The 22,819-nt window shown below is 43.4% G+C and overlaps 1 protein-coding gene across 16 annotated transcripts in view; it reads right to left on the bottom strand.

Annotated features, from left to right (window-relative positions):
- Positions 1–22,819, bottom strand: part of COG6 (component of oligomeric golgi complex 6) — a 288,003-nt gene that overhangs the window by 18,832 nt on the left and 246,352 nt on the right. For 2 of the 16 annotated variants that reach the window (XR_012327602.1, XR_012327603.1), the window contains exon 23: positions 8,940–9,058. The exons of the other annotated variants lie outside the window; for them this stretch is intronic. The gene's annotated coding sequence lies outside the window, so the exon portion shown is untranslated. The remainder of the gene's footprint in view (positions 1–8,939; positions 9,059–22,819) is intronic. 16 annotated transcript variants of the gene reach the window in all.

The raw sequence follows: 22,819 nt of genomic DNA, 5'->3' as shown, positions 1-22,819 counted from the left end.
GCCTGCACTCTAGAGCCCGTGAGCCACAACTACTGAAGCCTGTGCGCCTAGAGCCTGTGCTCTGCAACAAGAGAAGCCACTGCAGTGAGAAGCCCGCGCACCGCAGTGAAGAGTAGCCCCTGCTGGCTGCAACTAGAGAAGGCCCACGCACAGCAATGAAGACCCAATGCAGCCAAATAAATTAAATAAATAAATTTATAAAAAAACAAAAAACAAAAAGAACTGTGTCAGGTCTGAGATTTTACCCTACTTGCAAGCTAAGGAGTCAGCCGGTCACAGTCTGCCAGACGCTGGCAGAAGACATGAGATGCCTAAATCAGAGACAGAGGACTTTATGACTCACAGCAGTAGCGGTAGTAAGAATATCAGCATTTCCTTGTTCCCCCGAGACTCAATGCTCCCATGAAACACAAAGAGGGACAGGGGACACCTGCACACACAGAGGTTTGCATTACAGGGGAGGAGCCCTGAGCTTAAGGAACCCAGATTTTTTTTTTATAATGGGCAGCAATCATGCCTTCCCTTTGCTCCAAAGGAGGTACTACCTTTATTATACTGAGCAATAAGCACGCCTATCCTTACTCTGGAAGGAGACACTGTCTCCATCCTCCAATGTTATAAACAAGCCTGCCCTTTGCTCTGGGAAGAGAAGTGTCTGTCTTCCAAGCCTGTTGATATAAAAGCATCCTGGAAAAGATAGTCCAGAACAAAGCCAGTCAGCGTCTCGACTCACAAGACTTGCAGAAACCCAAGAGATCCATGGAAAATTGTCTCCAAATAGTTTTCCCGGTATTTCATTACCCATATTATAGATGTTTTCATGACTAAAGTTCACATAAACTGTTAGAACTTCATGTAAGGCTCCTGATATCTGCTGAATTATATAGATTCTTGTTCAAATAACCACCAAATCAGTAAGTTGCATTCATGTTGACGCTCATCTTTCCAAACTCATGACTGGTTTACTCATAAAAGGAAATTAGCACACTAGAAATCTGAAACTGAAAAACTACTTATCATTCCCATAAACATTCTCCAAGCTAAGTCAAGGCTCCTCCGTGACTAATATACCAAGAACATGTTTTCTTTAATCCCTCAGTTGTGAATGACTCAGAGAAAGACCATTAGTTCTTAGATGAAATGAGCTAATTTGTTAAATTCTCAAGTTTCAAATTATCTGAAAAGTAAATGTCTGTCTAAAACTAAAATCCATGAATCTGCCTCTCATCCTATAAAAGTCGATGTTGATTTGTTATTGGTGTGATATATGACTTTTAAAAGGTATCTTAAAGGAAAAGAAAATCATCCAAGTTAGAGGCAAGAAAAATTACTTTTGCTTAGGAGCCCAACCTTGGCCGCCATTGTAATGCCCTTCTCTGGAGTCAGTTTTTAAAAACAAAATGGTTGATAGTTTTCCTAGGATGGTTTAATTTTGAATGAGTCTGCTGACTTTGGGGACCCTGCCCATCCTTGACCATTTATGACGTCAACATTAGAGGAGGACTCCATCCTTGTGGTTCAGAGAGATGCTTCCTGCCTGCACTCAATCCCACCCTCCTCAGGATGTATCACTGCTGTTCCTATAACTGAGCTATACCTGCGGTGGCCTCTCCCAAAACACCAAAATCCATTCTTCTGCTCAGTCAACAAATCTACTGGTTGTAACTTACATGGAGCAATTGTTCCCTAGGGCTGGGGAAGCGGGGAAACATTTAGTCCCTCCATAGCAAGAATCACTAATAGTAAACATCTTCAGTAACAGAGGCTGATGCAGGCCCTCTCGTTAAACATACAGGTTTGTTTCACAAAAGCCACATCATCTTATGGCCCCTAAAGGGGCTGACCTGCTTATTTTATCATACTGGGACTGTGCTCGATTATTGTACAGCTACAGTGCTCAGACCACCAAGATCTTGCCTCACTTTTCAAAGACATGATGAAGAGCAGGGCTTCTTTAAAGTATGGCTACTTTAAAATCTTTTTAATTACATAGGTTCCGAAAAGCACCTTTGGAAAACATTGACTGATAACTTTAAAGCCTAGAAGATGATTAGACTGACGTGGGTGGGGCTTGGCTTCTGTAATCCAGGAAGAGTGTACTGGATGTTTCCTACATGTTGCAACTTTGATATAAACCCTTTCACTTCCTTATATTAATCTCTTCCTTTAAGGTAGAATTTTTTTTTTTTTTTTTTTTTTTTTTTTTTTGGGGTACGCAGGCCTCTCACTGTTGTGGCCTCTCCCGTTGCGGAACACAGGCTCCGGACGTGCAGGCTCAGCGGCCATGGCTCGCAGGCCTAGCCGCTCCGCGGCATGTGGGATCTTCCCAGACCGGGGCACGAACCCGTGTCCCCCGCATCAGCAGGCGGACTCTCAACCACTGCGCCACCAGGGAAGCCCAAGCGATTCTTTTAAGTAGAGTTAGCCCCTGTACTGCTGTACTCCACAGCCTGCAGTAGCTTCTGTTACGGATTGAACTGTGTCCCTCCAAAATTCTTATGTTGAAATCCTCAACTCTTGTAATTCAGAGTATGACCTTATTTGGAGATAGGGTCTTTACCAACTTAAAATGAGGTCATGAGGGTGGACCGTAATCCAACACGACCGGTGTCCTTATTAAAAAGGGAAATTTGGACACAGACTCAAATACAGGGAGAATGTCATGTGAACATGAAGACGGCCATCTACAAGCCAAGGAGAGAGGCTTGCTCCAGATTCTCCCTCAGGAGGAATCGACCCTGCCAACACCTTGATTTTGAACTTCTAGCCTCCAGGATGGTGAGACAGTAAATTTCTGTTGCCTAAATCACCCAGTTTGTGGTGACTTGGTACAGCAGCCCTAGTAAACAAATAGCTTTCCTTCTCCTCAGAGTAAAAGTAAGGTCTCTTCAGTAACCCACAAGCCCCTGCACTGCTGGACCCAGGACGTTTCTGAGTTCTCCTCCCACTGCTTTCCCAGATGCTCACTCTGCTACTGCCTGACGGCCTCTTTGTTCTTCCTTGAACAAACTATTCCTGCTCCCGCCTTAGTGCACTTTCTCTCCCCTGCAGGGACCGTTTTCCTTCCAGATTGTTCCATGGATTACTCCCTCATTTTCTTGATCTATATCCAGATGCTACCTTTTTAGGTGTTTTATTCCTTTTGGTATTTAGAACTAGCTAACTTACTCAATATTTTCCGTTTATTTTGCTTATCATCTGTTTTGCCCTCACTGAAACGCCAGCCACATGAGGTCAGAAATTCTTGTCTGTTTACTGTTGAGTTTAAAATAGCTTCTGGCAGGTAGTAGGAGATCAAAAATATTAGTTGAACGAATGAGTAAATCGTAAGCATAAGCTCTGCACTGCCGTCTAAATGTACCCTGTATACAAGGCTCCGCATGCCTCCTGAAAATTGGGGGTGGGTGGGGAACTCTAGCTTATGATCAGAGTAGTGAAGAAAATGCTTCCACTGAGTAAATACCGCCAAAGGAAGCAATGAGTACAGCTACTGTCCTTGAGAGATTGCAAACTAATCAGGTAGACTAAACATACAACGCAAGAAAAAATAGACTAGATCTACGAAACAGCATATCAACAGGGGCAGTTAAATCCAGCATGGGCTGCCTTCTAAAAATGGTGAGTCAAGGAGCTTTATCAGAAAAGCATCTGTTATGTAGAAATAAATCAATTCATGGCCAAAACTAGAAAGTATTTTTAAGGATATGCTCATCTACACGTTATAGAATAAGGACATTTGAGGAATGTTTATGAGAAGGTCTCGAGCACACGTATTGGGAATGTTTAGTCTATAATGTGGGCACACGAAAAATATTTCTCAGCAAGTGCTTTGTCCCTCACATAAACACAGTTCCACCAAGTAGCAGCACAAGCAACTTAAGAAAGAGAGAAAATTGAAACTGCTAGGAACACTCTGAGCAGGCGGAAGGTAATCACCAAACTGGGATCTGGCCACCACCTGATGAAAACCAATTAAATTTCGCAGAGGTGGTAAGTGACAGAAGAAAACAAAGTTAACTGGAAAATAACCAGTGACGTTTGCTATCGCTCTTTCTGCTGTTCTATTTCTCTCTTTTTTATTTTTTCCTCTTCCCATCAAAATTCCCCTCTCATTTCTTAGATGAGTAATTAAACCCTCACCTCAGGTATAAGTCCCAAAGGCATTTATCCATAAAAATTAACCAGGAGCTAACGCCTTCCTGGTTTGGATGTGGTTTCATCACGTGATCTCAAGCTGTCTATAAAGTGTTTTACATTCTTTGGAAGAAAAGCGCTACACAAAGCAGAGGATTATTACGGTAGCAGATACTACGATTAGTTGCCTAAGAAGAATCCCAGTTTCACTTCTGATATTTAGAAGCTTCTGTTTTTCTCTTTCTCTCTTTTCTATTTTTTTTTCTCTTCCCACTCATTAAACATTCCAGTAAAACAATAAGCAAGCTCATGGGGGTCGAATAAATTCAAGATTCAAAATAGCAAAACCTAGTTGCGTGAACCTACATGATTGTGGACATTAAGGAACCTGGTAGTAAGTGTTCAACACATCCAGGTAGTAAGGGAATATGCAAATTTCTGGAAGAATAGTCAAAAAAAGGGTGTTTTGCATTACTTTGGAAGGCACTATATTCTTTAAATGTAATATACATTTCATCTAACCACATTCCAGAAGCACAACTACGGGGCGAAGCAGCTTCGTGAGACCAAACCACACGTCATTAGAACGTAGTGAACTTGATCCCACGTATCCCTAAGTTCATCGCTCTTCACTTTGTAATTCAGAGATAAAAAGTACTTCACAGTGGAGAGGACACACAGAAGTAGCTTCATGTTGCATTACACTAGATTGTTCATTCTTGTGGTAAAATATTTGAATACCTCCAATACATGTACATTTATTCAGAAATTACTTAACATACGGAATAGTATATATATTAAAACATATACAAAAATAGAACCAGAATGTCCTAAAAATAGAGCACTTGAAAGATGAAGATAAAATCGGCAATATTTTTAAATGTCTCGCTAACCATGATGGCTTCATGTTATGGTGAGTTAACAGACGGGCTCGGCATAAACTCAGCCAAAGCTTATCTTTAATGATAATGAAAGTGAGTCCCTGTTTCAAATAGTCTTCTTGATAATTTCAAATGTTTTCTGCCCAATGCTTCTCAGGGGTGATGAGACTACTAATGTCTTAAGTTCACAGTGCAGTTGACAAAGAACTTCCCAGGAAGAGAAAGGTCAATGCTGCCATCCTCGCTGGTGCTTACTTTACCGTGTCATCTTTCATGGTGAGCTCTTTGCAGGATTAATTTTAAGCCCATATTTTGTGATGGTTGATTTAATTAAAACTAGATGGGGCTTCCCCGGTGGCACAGTGGTTGAGAGTCCGCCTGCCGATGCAGGGGACGCGGGTTCGTGCCCCGGTTTGGGAAGATCCCACATGCCGCGGAGCGTCTGGGTCCGTGAGCCATGGCCGCTGAGCCTGCGCGTCCGGAGCCTGTTGCTCCGCAGCGGGAGAGGCCACAACAGTGAGAGGCCCGCGTACCGCAAAAACAGAACAAAACAAAAAACTAGATGATATCATCCTTAAGTCCTTTCCACAAGGGCTCACGTAAATGCCATACACTGAAAAGCGCTAAGAGCGCCAGGAGGATGCTGGTGGACCTCCTCTTCCTCCCTCACCTGACTTCCCACCATGGACACAAGGCAATCCACATCATACATGTTAGTAAAGCTCAACATCTTTCTTATTTTTAGATAAATGTGGAAGACCTAATACACTGCTTTCCGGTTGTGCCTGTGGAACCATGCACATTGGACACCGCTGCTCTAGGGAATTTTTCAAACAGGGTGCCTCCTAACTTTGAAAACACTTTGAAGGCATTTTGTGACCCGGGCAGTGCCCCATTTTAATGTTCAGATCTCTCCACGAAAACATCAGACCGGAGTAAAGCTCTCAAGCCAGGACTGGTCTACCTTTTCCCCACTGAGGTGACAAAATGGCCGAATCCAGATTGTACAGTTACCATGTTTCAGTTTTATTCCTGCCACCAGCTGTTAAAAGAGTTCTGCATCAGCAATGTTGTGTCTATAATCCTTACTACTTCTTTTTTAAAAGTTGATCATGTAAGTTATTTCTCTGGTATAGGACTTACAGAATGAGTGCAGCGAGTGAAGTAATCTTTCACCTATTAAATAATTAAAAGTGTATTCAGCTGTACAGCAGAAATGAACACAACATTGTAAATTAACGATACTACAATAACAAAGTGTATTCAGGAGTAAACTATCGATACAGGCAACAAAGCGGAAGATTTTGAAAACATGACGGAAAATATTCCAGAAACATCAGGCTAAACCATCATGAGAGAAATCCGGATGGTAGTTGTCCCTTCACGGGCGGAGAGGTGGGCTTGACTGGGAAGGGGCGTGTGGGAACTTTCTGGAGTGAAAACAATAGTTCCATACCCGACAGACAAGTGAATTAAATGAGTGTTTGCATTTTTCAGAACTAATTTATCTGTACAGTGAATACCTACACATTCAATTGTATGTAAATTATGTCAATAAAAATATAAGTGCACCGTAAAACAGCTTCTAATCGTGGATTTATGCCATCTTACGATGCCTTATTCAGCACCTGAATAGCTAGTCCCATTTAGTCACAATAAAATGAAGAGCCTTCAGCTGGTAAAATCTGTATATTAGGTGTCAGAAGAGAGTGGTAATAATAGTAATAATAATGGTAATAATAATATAGGGGTTTTTTTTGGCATACGCCAACCACTATGCTATTGTTAACCCATGCAGAAGAAAACACTCAGACATAGACAATTTGAGTAATTTTTCCAAAGCTATATAAACATTAAACGGCAGAGGTGGGCTTGGAACTCAGGTTTCTCTGATCTTGGAGCCCATGCCTTCAACTACTAGGGCAAATGAGATCTCTTCTTAGAGAAGAATATGAGAATTTCCAGGATGCCGTGTAAAAACAGTGTGTATTGTGGGTGTCCTTTGTGCTAGGAACTGTGCTAAGTGTTTCATGTCATTAACTCTATAGAGCTACCATTGTCATCTCCTTTTTTACAGATGAGGAACGTGAAGCTCAGAGAGGTTAGGCAACTGGCTTAAGATCACACAGCAAGTAGAATCTCTCAGATTCCATTTCAGAGCCATTGAAATCAAAGTCCAGTTTTTCCTACTTTCAGTGGCTCTTAACTGAGGTTCATCAGAATCAATAATAACTATTCTTATATTACACATTTCTGGGTCTACCTTGAGAGTTTTTATCCTGCTGATTGAAGGGGGACTTGGGAATCAGTCTCTTTTACAAAGCCCACCAGTGATGCTGAAGAAAACCCTACCTGAAAACCACTGTACCAAGTTGTCACTGGTTTTGCAGTAAGACTCCCCACTCCTGTTAAAATTTCCACGCATTTATTTTATTTTAAAAATTAAGTAGAGAAGAGACCTCCTGTCATGATAAACAGAAAAGAATAAACATTAGTAAATCTTGGTTTAAGACTCATTTCTGCCATTAACTGGCTGTAGGGTTTTAGGCAAAGTCAGTGAAATCCCAGGGATGCAGTTTTCTCCTTCGTGATATTAAAGAGTTGAATGTGCTCATCTTTAAGATTCCATCTTGTTCTAATCTTCAATAAATTAAAACTAATCTTATTTGTTAAATTCTGGACCTTCTTGGAAGTATCTGGAAGGACCTTGGGGTCTCTAGCATAGAGTTAGGTGGGAATTTGTTGAAATATTAAAGATCACCATATAAAATAGCTTAAGTATAGTGGTACTGATATTTTCTAGGGAAACCTAGAGATACCACTGGTTTCTAGACAAACTGATTTGTCAGAGAATTCCAGATCTTTGTTACTCCAAGAAAAATTAAATAAAAGCAACAGTTCTGTATTTCACACCTATTATGTCAAATTTACAGCGCTGTTTGGGTAAAAAGATGTAAGAAGTGATCTTCACCTTCAAGCAGAGTTCAAGAGATGCACAAATAAATGCAATCAATTGACGAGGGAGAGGTACTAACAGTAAGTGCAAAGGTGGAGATTGCTGTCTTTGGGCCACCAGTCACCTGATTTGGCACAAAAATAAAGATTAGGACCTTTAACTTGTGTCAGGTAAGAGAGGCCAACCACAGAGCTGGGAGGTCTGAACTTGAGAAGAAAAAGATATCAGTTGATTTGTAAAACCGGAAGAACTGACACAGATGGAAAAGAGCTGGAGTAAAGAAGAAAGGATGCAAACCGTGGTAGATAGATGTGCAGGGAATTGAGAAAAGCACAGGAAATCAGTCAGCAGCTGCTGCCCACTCATGTCCCACCAAAAGTTGGACGTTGTGTAGGATAAAAGTAACTCTGGTGCCCATCGTTCTTCAACTGTCTACCGCTGCCTCTGCTTCTGCTCTGATAGCCTATTCTGATCCCTCTCTGCTCTCTCTTTATCCTTCCTTCACTCTACCGCATGGGTTTATCATACCATCAACGGTCACCCCGCTAGTGACAGCTGGTGCCTTTTCTCCCATGGCTTCTGCCTGCAGCTCCTGTTGGGGTCTCCTGCTCAGAGCTAAGCTGCAGGCAGGTTCTCACGTGGGGGAAGAACTCGGTTAAGGGGAGTCAGGGCCTGCTACCGCTGGGAGAGAAGGCAAGCCTAGAGAACACGGTCCACCTTGGACCCCCTCTTGTCTCCGTTTTTCTTTCCTACACTTCCTCTAATTTTCATCATCCTGGCTCAATAGCCTTGATAAAAAGTTGAAAAGGCCCCTGTTTGGGAGAAGGAACTTGGAGGATCTGTGCTCTTCCTGTGGACTTGGGCTGTGTATTTTATACTCTCCGAGGAAGAGGTTTTGCTTTTTTATTTTGTTCTGTTTTCTGATATGGAGCACTGTATTTAGGAAGAGCTCTGAAGCCAAATCATACCTCAGGCCACAGGCTACCTTGAGGCCCAACCCGCAGACTTCTGCCAACGTCTGAGACACTGCTCTCTTGTCTGTTGGTTCTGTCCACAGCTGTAGTTACACTACTTCAAATGGGACAGCCTAGGAATAAAAACAATGTCAACAACCCCTTGGATGATTTTATTTCAGAAGGAAGCACTGGACAGAGCGATCAATTAGGGTTTCATGGACTCTTCATTTGTGCAGTCAGGAACTACTCGATTCCCCATAGTCATATTAATTGAAACAAAGAGAACAACATGTTTATCCTCAAGAAAACACTTCGTGTAAGTTTTCAAGAACACACAGTTCAAATACAAACCTAAGTTTAAAACAAAGTTTACAGATGATGCACCATAAGGTCTCTAAAGCACTGGCTTTGTACTGACATTCAATCTAAGCACAATACAACTGGTCAGTTTTAAGAGTACAATCTGATGAGTTTCACAAATGCATATAGTGATGGTACCACCAGCGCAATCATGATATATAATATTTCCATCACCTTAAGAAGTGTCCTCATGTCCCTTTGCAGTCAGTCCTCTCCACCCACACACCAGTCCTCAGCAGCCGCTAATCTCCTTTCTGACACCATTGTTTTGCCTTTTCTAAAATCTCATATCAATGGGGCCATGCAGTATGTGGTCTTTTGCATCTAGCTTCTTTCGCTTAGCATCCATCTTCTGAGGTTCATCCATGTTGTTGTTTAAAATAACGTTAGGGTTGGGCTTCCCTGGTGGCGCAGTGGTTGAGAGTCCGCCTGCCGATGCAGGGGACACGGGTTCGTTTCCTGGTCCTGAAAGATCCCACATGCCGCGGAGCGGCTGGGCCCGTGAGCCATGGCCGCTGAGCCTGCGCGTCCGGAGCCTGTGCTCCGCAACGGGAGAGGCCACAACAGTGAGAGGCCCACGTAAAAACAAACAAACAAAAACTTTAGGGTTGTATACAGCTTTGGCTCTGGATTCAAGGGCAATACGACTTCAACATCATTTGTAAGTTCTGTTTGATGATGCAGATTATTTTTTTCTATCAACATAGTTTGAAATGCCTCCAGATCACTAGACAAAATATTTCTGTTTGTCTCTCCATTCACCCTGTCTTCATTCACTTGCTTTTCCTCCCAACAAGGAATAAGAGACAGAGAGGGTGTGAGCGAAAACCATTGACCCAGGTACCAATGCATCCTTCCTACTGGGTCATGTTCTGCTTCCTTTGAAGGTTGGCGTGGTCACACGACCTTTTTGGCTAATGAAATGCGAGCAGAAGTGAGGTCTGCTTCTTCCAGAGAGAAACTTTAAGAGCTTCTGTCCTCTTTTCCTGCCCGCGTGATTATAGGAGCACGTGTAGAGAGGGATGCTGGCCCCATGAGTGACGAAGATCAGCAGAGCCCTCTGCCAACTGTGTTTGACATAAAGCATGAAAAGGAAATAGCAAACCTTAGCCACTGAGCAATTTTAGCGTCGGCCGTTACTGACGTGCACTAGCATACTAGTCGATCCTAAGTGTAAGAGGAAGCAAAGGACCTGGCTATGTGATTGACATACATAAATACTGATGGCCATCTTTCAATCAGGGGGTTCTTCTTCTTTTTTTCTATTTTATTCAGCAGCTCCAAAATAAACTTCTTTCTTTATGATCCGTTGCCTAAAATTTGCATTGAAAGATTGAATGTATTTATCAAACATTCAAAGCAGCTTGCTCAACTTGATCTCTGACGGCGATGGTCAAAGAGAGTGTGTCTTTCCTAATGGCATTTGACTTTAAACAGAGCGTAATAAGCATGAAATAATTTCTCCATGGAGGGATACAGTCATTAACACTGTCAGGCTCTGTAGCAGGGAATTCTAGCGTTCACCAATATGTGTGCTGTCCTCTTCTTCATGGGCACAGCCAGAATGCTGCTTCCAACCCCCTGGTGTGTGAGTCACATTCCAGCCAAGGCAGTTAAGAGCAGATACGTTTCCCCATATTTTACCTCTTTCCTTGGTTGAGGACAAGGCATTAGAAGAAGGTAGAGCAACGTAAAGGAAGGAGCCTGGGTCGCTACACGACAGCTAGCAGCAAAGTCCACCCACCTACTTCCCATCCCACCAACCTGCATTGGGCACTGTCATGAGCAAGAAATAGACCTTTACTTTCTTAAACCCCTGGTTTAGAGTTTGTTTGTTACATCAGCTAACATCAGGTATTCTGACTAATACAGGACCTAATCCCTTAACAATGCTACGGCACTATAGTTTGAAAGCACCACAAATACCTCTATCCAATTTAATCCCCACAAACCTCTGAGCTCCACTCCATTCATGAAGAAATGGAAGTTACGTGGCTTGTCAAAGCCATGTACGTGATAAATGGTAAGTATCAAAATTCATTTTCTCCCCTAAATCTCGTGCTCCTACCATGCTGTGCAAGAGCAATCAAAGGCTGCAGTATCTTGGCGATTCGCTGCCTCGGATTTAACCAAATTAAATAGACATATAACAGAGAATTGGCTTAAGCAAACGTGGGTTTTGGTTAAGTCATCTCTTTCAGGCTCTGTCTCTGGATCTGATATGGAGCTCAAGGCACACACGGCAGGCAGTCAGGAGGAGAAGATCAGAAGCAAACAAGAAACTACAAGCGAAAGCCGGGACCCCACAGGAACAGACTGTTCTTGTTGCCCCTAACTTTGGTGATGTGGGTATGCTACAGCGGTCAGCCCTTCATCACTGACTGTGTCATGTGCTTTGGTTTGTACTGAACTAAAGAGAGGGTTGCCCAGATACCAGCTTGGGGACAGCCCATTCACTGGAGCAGCCGCACCTGGATAGCTCTGAAGCCCTAGGAATCAGTGACAACATGGTGTTTTCCAAGAAATCAGGGAGTAAGAGTAGACCATGTCAGCACACTTGTACCCCACCCTTCTTCTAATCTCTCGAACGTGTGAAACTCAAGAGGAATTCTCCTTCTCTAAAATTCCCAGCCAGCTCTTGAAAAATGAAACTTCTTTGTTCCAAGACTGTGGATACCAGAGTCTCAAATGCCAAAGGAGGCTTGCCAGACAGGGAGCATGTTTCTTCAGATCAGTCTTTCTGCTGATATAGCCGAAGGGCAACCTTTGCTGGTTGGCTTTAGGGGAAACAGAAAACAGGCTCCTGGTTACTTTCATTCTTATGATTCAGTCATTCTGGGTCACTGTTCCCGGGTTTCTATTCCTTTGTCTCTACGGTCCTGCCTTTAAGGAGCGTTTTTGGGGTACAGGGTATCTGGTGCCCCAGGGGTCCTCTGCGGCGGGTTGCCCCCACCTAGTCAGTCCCTCCTCAGAAGCGGCCAGCTCCGCCTCCCTCCCAGCCTGGTGAAGAGTTTTCCTGATGTTTCACCCATGTCTCAACACAGTTCTTGTGATTCTTGATGCCAAAACAGCAGTTCTCAGGGTTTGGCCTCCTTGATGAAAGGCAGGAGAAGATGGCAGCCACACAGAACCCAAAAAGCCCTGTCTCATTTCTAAAACAGCTCAAATGTTTCCCCTAAAAAGATGACTACAGAAAGTAGACAAGACACAATTAGTCAAGATGGCCCAGATTGGGTTTCTTGAGCGTGTTCTGCTGTGTGTGTGTGTATCTGTGTGTGTGTGTGTGTGTGTGTGTGTGTGTGTGTGTGTGTGTAGGAGAGAGAAAGTACAGAGGAGAGTGATGGGGGCTTGGGAGTAATATACCTGCACATAGAACTTACGATGGATCTGAAAAGGGAAGGGTTAAAGCAGAGGAAATTAGTCTCCCTCAATTTGCTGGGGACCCCAAACTTGTTGATCACTCAGATCTTACCTAAGATTTAGAGATTTCAGAGGTCGAATAGTTACTAGTGTCAAAAACTTGCTGTCACAAGAATACAACTTGCTGGTGCGACCCAGTTTCATGTTTTTCTCCAGCCCCAGGCACTTCCAGAAACCTGCTGCCCTTCCTCCCCATGGCATGGTCCCCATTGCACGCCCACTCAGTCCCCTCCAAACAAGAGAAGCAGACAGACAGTAAATTGTGCCTAAATACAGCTGGTCCAGGTTCATCCACCTGCCCAGTTTACAAGTCCTTCTTCGCTGATGGATGGGCAATTTAGTAACCACGAAGCAGGAGGATTATTAAATGGAGTGTGGGGAAATATCTGGTGCCAGATATCTGCATTTCAGCCTTCAACTTTTAAGGAGGATTTACCTTTCAGTTCACATTTTATGGGAATGATTAATTGATGGTCAGAACCCAGAGATAAACACACTCTCAGCATGTAACACTTGGAATAGGCTTAGACATCAATTCCAGGACATCTAATCCAACTCTTCAGTAAGTTCATATTTTGAAATAATGTATACATGTTTGATTTAAAAAATTCCTGATTTTTATGACTGACAAGTCTCTCCACACATGATAAAGTCATACTTAGAAGGATTGATACTGGGGATCCATTATCAAAGCAGCATCATTAACCTTATAAAATGATTGGCAATGAACTTATAAAACAAGCCCTCATTCCCACTGTGCATTGCTGAAGAGCTCCTTTCCTTTTGCTTAAAGCTTGGACCAAGTAGCTGTGTACATCGTAACTGGAAGGATTTAGGCTTTACACGATTATGCTAATAATATTTAGAACCAAGTGAACTTATTAATATATTTAATTCCTGTGGACCATTTACAAAAAAATCCCCACAAGGTCAAACACGATTTTTGGATAGCAGAGCGTCTAAAAAACAATGCAGTTAGAAGGAGTTACTTGATTCACACAAACAATCCTGGCTTCACAAACCCCAGAGCACACACACCCCAGGAGTTACTTATTTGCAGGGGAAGATACTCTGTTTGTGTGAGATGCTGATTCAGTACTCAGTCAGCCAAGATTATCTAATTGATTGGATATTTCCATTTTTATTTGAATCATTATTATTGCAGCAACATAATGTTTGGTAAAAATTACATAAGAGATTAGAAAATAGTTTTGATCCATCATATTTAATGGAGACGGTATCATCCTTTCGTGCTTAAGATTATAAAGCTATTTTGCAATGTGCTTTCCCATCTGATGTTTTGGTATCCATTTTCACCAACTTTCCAGATCAATTTTGCTACGAAAGCTACTAAATCTGTACCTATTGTTCATTCTAGGAGGTGTAGATTCGGATTCATGCACAACTTATTTTTTTCTAAATGTTACATAGCAACAGATTTTTAGTATCTTTTTGAAACTCTTCCATTAGAAAAAGAATCATTTCTTGCCACCCCTATCAGCTCTTCACCTTGGGTGCCACGAGGCCACTGCTTCCCAGAGTGTATGTTTGGAAATGTTTGCATGTGTTCTCTTGACTGTCCCTAATAAACTATGTGCCAAATAACTGAGCCCAAATAGGAAGTCTTAACTTTGGATTTTTCACTGCCCAGCCAGTGTTCAGGACATCACAAAATAAAGCAGAGGAAGGAGGATTTCGGGAGCCCGGTAATGTCTGACTGTTGAGTCTATCTGTGCATTTTCATTCCATGTTATAATTATCCATTTACATAAATCTCCACCAGAAAGAGCATTCTGTATGCTGGGGTCATATCTTTTTCATCTTTTTAACTCCATAGACAAGCACAGAGCCTGATCCAGTTCATGGTTCAGATTTGTATCAGCATCATTTAAAAGAAAAAATTATTTCCTTTTATTTCCTTTTTCACATTTCTAAGCATTTCTCTCAAGTCAGCCTGAAATATTATCTACAGGGCTGTTGAGAGGGGAATGCAAAGAGAAAGAAAAAGTCATTTGTTCATTTATTTTTTTTAATTACCAGAATATGATTTTGCATCAAGTCTTGGGAGCTAGGCTTTGTCAAGAGTGAAAAGGATTTTCTAAGGAGTTTCTGTGCCTTGGGTGGGTAGCTAATGATGCTGGCCTGCAAGATTGCCACTGGGTTCACTATGGTGGCCAGAGAGAGTCCCAGGGGTCAGTTGCAGCCACACTTCCGGGGGCTTCTCAGCAGCAAAGCTGAAACAGGCTGGGACACAAGAAAGGAAAAAGGAATACCTGTATCTATACATCTCTATAGATACGGATAACCATATAGATATCAATGTCTAACAAATTATATTTCATTCCCTCATCTTCATTGGTTACTGATTTGAACATGGTAAAACGTTCTATGAGCTCTCAAAGTAATGAAAGCTACAAAATAAGAACATCTGTCCGTATGTTTTCATTAATGACATAAGATACAATACGGACAAGAATATGGATTTAGATGTAGCTATAGATAGAGATATAGTATAGACATTATATTTGGGGCAAGATGGGTGGAGCTGGAAGAACAAGAGATGGTCAATTCGTGGTCTACTTAATATTCTGAAAGTGTTTAATAACCTGCCTTCTCAATGTCTTTCTTTTTTGTAGGTCAGAAATATGTGAGTAGGAGTAGCTTTACTTTTTTTTTTCTAATATGGATGTGCTCATTCATTTATTTTTTTAAAAAACAGTTATGCTGGGACTTCTCTGGTGGCACAGTGGTTAAGAATCCCCCTGCCAATGCAGGGGACACAGGTTCGATCCCTGGTCCGGGAAGATCCCACATGCCAGGGAGCAACTAAGCCCGTGCACCACAACTACTGAGCCTGCACCCCACAACTACTGAAGCCCGCGCACTGCAACTACTGAAGCCCACGTACCACAACTACTGAAGCCCGCGCTCCTAGAGCCCGTGCTCTGCAACAAGAGAAGCCACTGCAACGAGAAGCCCATGCACCGCAACAAACAGTAGCCCCTGCTCGCCACAACTAGAGAAAGCCCACGCGCAGCAACGAAAACCCAACTCAGCCAAAAACAATAAATAAATAGATGAAAAAACAAGAAAATTAAGCATATGAAAAGAGTCAATAAAAAACGAAACCAGTTAGGCTTATTATGTGCCAAGAGTAATGCTTGGAAGCCACTGAGGGATTTTAAGCAGGAATGACATGTTATTTTTGACTTTGGAACATGAGACATGACTTTGTTTTTCTCCCAGCACTGCTTTCAAATGTGTTTGCCAGGTCCTTTGTCCTCAACCTTTGACGACATCTCTAGAAGATCCTGTAGGCTTCCAGTCAGGTTCAACTCTAAGAACAGTCTTGCTTTGACAATGGACTCATTTACAGATATTAAAAAGTCCAGCAGAGTCTACACACAGACAGCAATCTCACGATCAATCCACAGCTTCTCTTCCTTCTGCTCAGTCCTGAGCTGGGGCGTGGAGCCTGCCGTTTGTTCTATCGTTTCTGTTTCGGCTCCTCCAGGAGAAGATTTGAAGGAAGGGGGGATTCAAGGAAAAGAGGAAAGTGTCCTTTTGCGGGTTCATTTTCAGATTTGGAAGACTCTGTAAGCTCTCTGTACCATGTACTTCCCTGACATGGGTGATGTTTTCCAGAGATCAGCCCTTGTGATACCTCCCCAGCTCCTGTGTCCAAAAGTGTATCCTCCAATGCCTTTCTCCTGGCAGGTCAGGATACCTTAAAGATGGCAGGAGTCCAGCTTCCCTCTGTGACATGACCTTCCCATGAAAATGTGTGTATCCTTGCTGGGAACTCAGGCTGATCCACTGGCTCTTCTCTTCCCCCAGTTGAGTTGTCTTCAGACTACTCCAGGAGAAAAGCAGACATCTGCCTCTATCTTCACACATGTTGGCAGACTCCAGAGGATGCAAGTCAAGTTTTCCCGAGAACCCTCTGCTCCAAGCTAATGTCGCTCAGTGAACATCAGCTGGGAAGTGAGTTTCCAGTGTCCTTCCTTGAAGGCACCTCCAGTCTTCGTGAACAATTCTTATGTCCCACTTTCCTTGACTCAAGGGACAGTGAAGCCTCTTGTCCCTATGAGAAAGAGAGGAGAAAAGCCAAAACATTGTTTTCCTTCACCCCAGGCCTCGATGACCCCCTCTTCCCTGATAACTTATTGAGCTCCAGTCTTCCATAGACATATTTTGGAGACAGTGTTGGGAGTGAGATCTGCATCTCATTTGGCCTCCGGTCAGTCAGCCCTGGGAGGGAGTGCCTGCTAGTTCCATGGCTCTTCAGAGTGGCCTATGGTTCTTAGTAATGGGATTCCAGACAAAAAGCAGGACAGGAGCAAAACCCCACTTCACAACATGCTTCATCTTGTATAAATAGTACCACGATAACCCTGTGAAGAACTGACGTGAAGGAGATGAGACGTGAGAGAGGGATTTCAGGTAGCAATCCAGGTGAGAAATGAATGGAGTCTGAACTGAAGTAGTGGTCATGGGAACGGAGAGGAGGAGATGGATGTGTGAGATATTCATTGAGGTTGAGTGTTGGGTGAGTGACCATGCTGTTGGCAGATACATGACATAGAGAGAGAGGAGCAGGATTTGAGGACAAGCCTGGACAAAACTGGTGAGTTGTGTTGACCTTGCTGAGTTTGAGGTCTCGGGGGTACTCATGTAGAGAAGCCCCGCGGGCAGTTAGAGGTATAATATGAAGAAGGGTCAAAAGAAGGGTCTAACTTGAGGCTATGCTTGGAGGAATCTACAAAATTCAGTTAGTTATTGACACCACAGAAATATTTGGGGTTATCCAGGGACAGTGCATAGTATGAGAAGGAAAGGGACCCAGTAGAGTCCCAAGAAGCACCTGCATTGAAGGGCTGGGTTGATTTGCCTGGGAGACTGAGGAGGGACCAGAAAGGTGGGAAGAAAAAGTTCTCCGAAGGATACTGAAAAGAGGATGCGTCACTCTTTCCTTAAACCCTTTAGTATAAACGTCGCCAATCACCCTACACTGTACCGCTTACACTTCTTTCCCTTGCCCCGTTCTCTTCATCTGCCCTCTAAGGCCAGCTCCTTCCTTGATGAGCAATTCCGTAGGTCCTCCAAATGACTTAATCACTTTGTGGGGCTGCCTCCCCAGAACACAGGCTCCTTCACGAAGGCTTCTAAGATGAGAGAGAACTAATTGGAGGAATGCTGTTTCCATTTCTCAGGTGAGCTGCCAGCTTCTCCCGCGGATGGGCAGGGTGCCACGATTCTGCTCTGGTTCTCTGTCTCTCTTCCCCTCACAGTGTGCGGCTGCCCCCTCATAATGGGAGCTTGTGCGTTCTCTTCCCCAGCGTCCCAAACATTCAGAGGTTCCCAAAGGCTGGGCTTTTCGTGCCGCTCAGTTTTGACAAGGAAATGGAATTGAGTGGACCTGGCCAGTTCTTTGCATTGCCAGAAAACATCTCAATGTTACTGGCAAACGAGGAAGATGATCATCAGATATTACGGTGACGCTTTGTCATGGGGTTCTTGTTGCTCCTCTTTGGAGAGGATTATTACAAGGCCCTCATAAATCTTCAACTAGAAAGAGACTTCTGTTCCTACTGATGGATTTCTATTTGGTGGGACAGAGAAACAAACGGAGAGGAGAATCCTAAGAATGACGAAGAGAAAAAAAATGTTTCTCAAGACACCCCCAAAGTAAATCAAAATATTTGGGAGCAAGGAATCCAATATGTAAAGTCTAGTTCACTTATAAAAGCATCAGTTGAGCAAACCTCCTACTTCAATAGTTGGATCCTTCGCCGGCTTAAACCAAAAGGAGTATTTCCCCTTCTGCATGCTCGTTTCCCCAGCTCCCTCCCAGAGCGTATGTCAAAACTCACATCTGCTTTTATTTTCCAGTTCTTTGGAAGTAGCTCGCCAATTTGCAACACCCACTCTCACGCCAGAATAACCATGCTATCGTGTGGGTAGGCTCTTGTTTCCACGCCCTGTGTAGCTTTGCCAAAGTCATGGAGGAGGCCGGTGGGGAAGCCAGAAATAACACACCCAGCTTCAGACTTTCAGGGCTCTCCACCCGCTGCAGACACGCTACTCTTTCTTCTTTCTCTACAAGTGTTCCCTGGCTCTGGTGGGGAGCAATTTTGCTCTTTCAAATGAAACACATAGTCTGTCCCTTAAAAATATCTTGCAAATATGTGTCAATTGCACATAATAAAAATTGTAAATACGTGTCTATGTGAGAATATTTAGGGGCACTGTCTGCAAATTCCTAACAGTTCCCTCAGTGTAGGCGCCTGTGCTACTTTCAGATATATCCGTGTAATTCAGGTATTGGGAAAAATCACAACTTATGATGATAAAGACTTATAATGATAAAGATTATGGAATGATTAAAACTTTTTCGGGCAGGAAAGTGTTTTCTATACGTAGGTTGAGTGCCTTGAGAGTTCAATCTCCAACACAGGCGATATGATCATAACTATAGTATAAGTGAAATAGAAAACATTTGCGAACTGCTGTGCGTCGCTGTGAAAGTGTCTGTGACTGGACAGTAGTATTGGGACAATAGCAGATATGTACTGAGCACGTGCTGTGTGTACCATGCTCTGGATCTCTTAATTCTTAGAACAGCTATGAGGTAGAACTATTATGACCCCATTTTAAGGATGACAAAACTGAGATTGAGTTACATGTAACAACTTGTACACAGCACCCAACTCATAAGTCAGTAGTGGGGATCAAAGGTTAATCCAAATTAACTAAATTGGTAGACTCTGTCTTTCAAGGGTGTTTTTCCCCTATAAAGAATTTCCCCCCACTAGAGGAAAACGTTCAATCCAAATTTTCCCCCATTCCTCCCTTTACCTGGAAGACTGCCAGGTATAAATCCAGGTGTTAGGAGTCATAAAATCAAGTTTCTTTGTCCATAAAGCCTGAGCTCGCCCAGTCTCAGACCTGAAAATTTAGAATTACTATTGCATATTTTAGCACAGATCTTTCCTATTGATGACATTACCATAACGTTTCAATAATTGTCATGAAAAATGTTTCTAGAACACATTAGTTGACTTTCTAATCTTAATAAATACGATACAACAAAAACACTTCAAAATTGACTGAAGATTTTGCATTGTCTCAAGTAATCTTTCTGGTCATGGAATTGTTGAAACACATACTAGAAAATATTGAGCTCTGATTGCTTTCTTGCGATTTTTCTCTTTCTCCTGTAAATGTAGCTAAAAACAATCAAAACGAAAGGAATTTGCTATGATGTTACCCCAGATGTTTCAGCGGTACAATAACACATATCAACCATTGGGCTCATTTTCTTTCCTACAGAACCTTCTGGATAGAAATGGTTTTAGTCTGTCCCATCTCTAAGTGGAGCCCAGTTCAGTGGTCGGAGGCCCCACCTCTTTACTGGCACAGCTTCCTCTGCCCATTGTTTTTGGAGCATCCTCGGGTTGCAGACTCCAGGGACCTCGTTCCTCTGTTCCCATCTTGTCTCTGTGCTGCCCAGCTGTTGCCTGTGCTGTTCACCATCATCCTATGGTCACCCCTCCACCAGGCTCAGCAGCATCTCCCTGTGGCCCCATGGTCCCCACGACTCCTCCTTGCCTTCCACACTCAGTGCCAAACTGGGGACAGACCGTCTCTCAGGAATTCCTCACAACGAAAACTAGACTATCACTTTTTTTTTTTTTTTTTTTTTTTTTTTTTGCGGTATGCGGGCCTCTCACCGCCGCGGCCCCTCTCGTTGCGGAGCACAGGCTCCGGACACGCAGGCTCAGCGGCCATGGCTCACGGGCCCAGCCGCTCCACGGCATGTGGGATCCTCCCGGACCGGGGCACGAACCCGTGACCCCCGCACCGGCAGGCAGACTCTCAACCACTGCGCCACCAGGGAAGCCCTAGACTATCACTTTTGACATGATTATACTGAGGATTCGGTGATAATGGAAGAAAAGTGCCCTGTACATACTATGACCGATGTAAATAATATTATGTGGATTATAATGTAGATATTCACCACATGAGCCCTTAGCAAAGGGCTGCTTACTGGACCACCTCCTTGTGTAGCCACCAGCTCACGCCGCACGACAGAGCCAATGTCCCTTCCCACCACCGGAAGCATTTTACACCACTGTGCTGGCCACAGTTAATTCAGAGGAAGGAGCGAGCTGTCTCTTGACCCAGTCTAAGGCCAGCTTCCTCCTTTCCTTCCTAGGATCATCTTCTCCAGGATGATTGACTATATAAATACTCCTTCCCTTTAGGAAATAGCTCACCCTTTCCACAGGTGTGATCTGCACCTAAGACTTCCAGAAAATGCTACAATACCTCCTTATCAGTTGATTTACCAGAGCCTGGGCTATTCCATTTGAAACAACACTGTGTGTGAGAGAAGGATGACCCAGTCCATGATGAACTGCACCAGCCTCTTCCCGACTCCTTCCCAAGCTCTCCGCAAGCACGGAGAGATCGCCCAGTCCATGTCCTCTCTGGCACGGCTCTGCTTCCCCTGCAAACGAGCATCTTCACCTTCTGCAAATGAAGACACTGCCAGACTGCGAGCACCGGCCACAGAGCAGCGTGTGGTTAGAGCAACGAGCTAGTTAGTCTCCACCATTAACCCAAACCCAGAGACTTTTCTGTCTGTGCAGGAGACATCAGTCTGCTGAAAGGTGCACACACACCTGCCGACCAGCATGCATCGGCTCGTCAACAATAAGCAAACTTCTCTTCACCGGAAAAACACAAGGAAGGTTGGGTGTATCTGAGAAGTAACATGGCTCATTGATGCCCTGGGTCATCCAGGGGTGGGTGTCACTTGCTCCCTGGCCTTGGTACACCATGCTGCAAGGATCCCACCTGACAGACTGGACAGACAAGCCAGCCCATAGGGAAGCAAGGAGTGAGGGGCCCCCTGTGGTCCAGCTGACCCCTCCATGCTTCCACCCAATTCTTGCTCAAGCAGCAAAAGGGGTTCAGTGGGGCACCCACTCTGATGCCTAATTTCTGCCAGTGTTCCTATAATAGAAAGTGATGAGTGTCTATAGCCTGTTGTTTGCTTTACTGTAAAGAGAACTAATAATATTACCAACCCCAAACATTTGTTGTAAGAAATAAATGAGACAAAATGCTTTTTATTACAAAATGCTATACAAATGTGAATTATAATTATTAGCTTCTATAATAAGAAACTGTGAGTTTATTCCAGTTCACTCTTTTAAGTACTAAACTGCTATGTCTACCAAAGTATTATGGAATTCTATTCTCTATCATGATTTCTTAGGCTGTTACTTATATTTTCTCCATGTTCTTTCCCCTGAGTTTTGTAGGCGCTCAAGATGGGAAACCTACTGACCTAACATCAGTGCTGTTGGCAGGAGATGCCTTTCTTCCCCCAAGTACACAGGTTTATGATTCCTGCAGATCATCTCTAAAATGTCTTGATTCTATCATGATTTTGTTGTTTTTGAAACATTCCCCAAGACTGTTCCAGATCCAGGACTCACATCTACAGTTGCTTTGAAACTGTATAGTTGATCAAAATAATTGGGGGAACAACTGAGAATAAGTATAATTTCTAAGTCAGCATGGTGTCCAAGTTAGCGTCCTGGCCTTTGATCTGATATTTAAACCGAACCTTTGCCTGTGAGAACTCACCCCACACAATTGTTTCACTGTTATTGCACGCGATGAAAAGATGACCCTGAAAATCCAAACACTCTTCCCAGAGTTGTCTTTTTAGACCACCGCCTTATTTTTCCAACTGAAACATTTGAGATTTGTGCCTTTCTCTTTATGAAGCGTGAGAATTCCAAAAGGTCACTCTCTGAGGTTTTCTTCCATCTATTTTCACATTCTGTGAATCTTTGTAAAATGCTTGGGTCCACTTGGGTTGGGTCCACTGAAGGGCACGTGAGACACGGTCTCTGTTCTTCGAGTTTCATCTAGTTACTGGGATCCAGAAGACCCAGTAGAGGAAATCTTACAGGTGCTTCCATGGTGAGCCTGGCTACAGATGTAACCTAGATTCAGTGTGGCACTGAGTGTGGCTCTAGTGAGGGTAGCTACACTGGGCTGCACTAGCAAACAAACCTCAAGATGTTAGA

The sequence above is a fragment of the Tursiops truncatus genome, chromosome 18, assembly GCF_011762595.2.
Source record: "Tursiops truncatus isolate mTurTru1 chromosome 18, mTurTru1.mat.Y, whole genome shotgun sequence".
NCBI lineage: Eukaryota > Metazoa > Chordata > Mammalia > Artiodactyla > Delphinidae > Tursiops > Tursiops truncatus.
The sequence above is the reverse complement of the archived record's forward strand: the minus strand, read 5'-3'. Positions and strand labels throughout refer to the sequence as shown.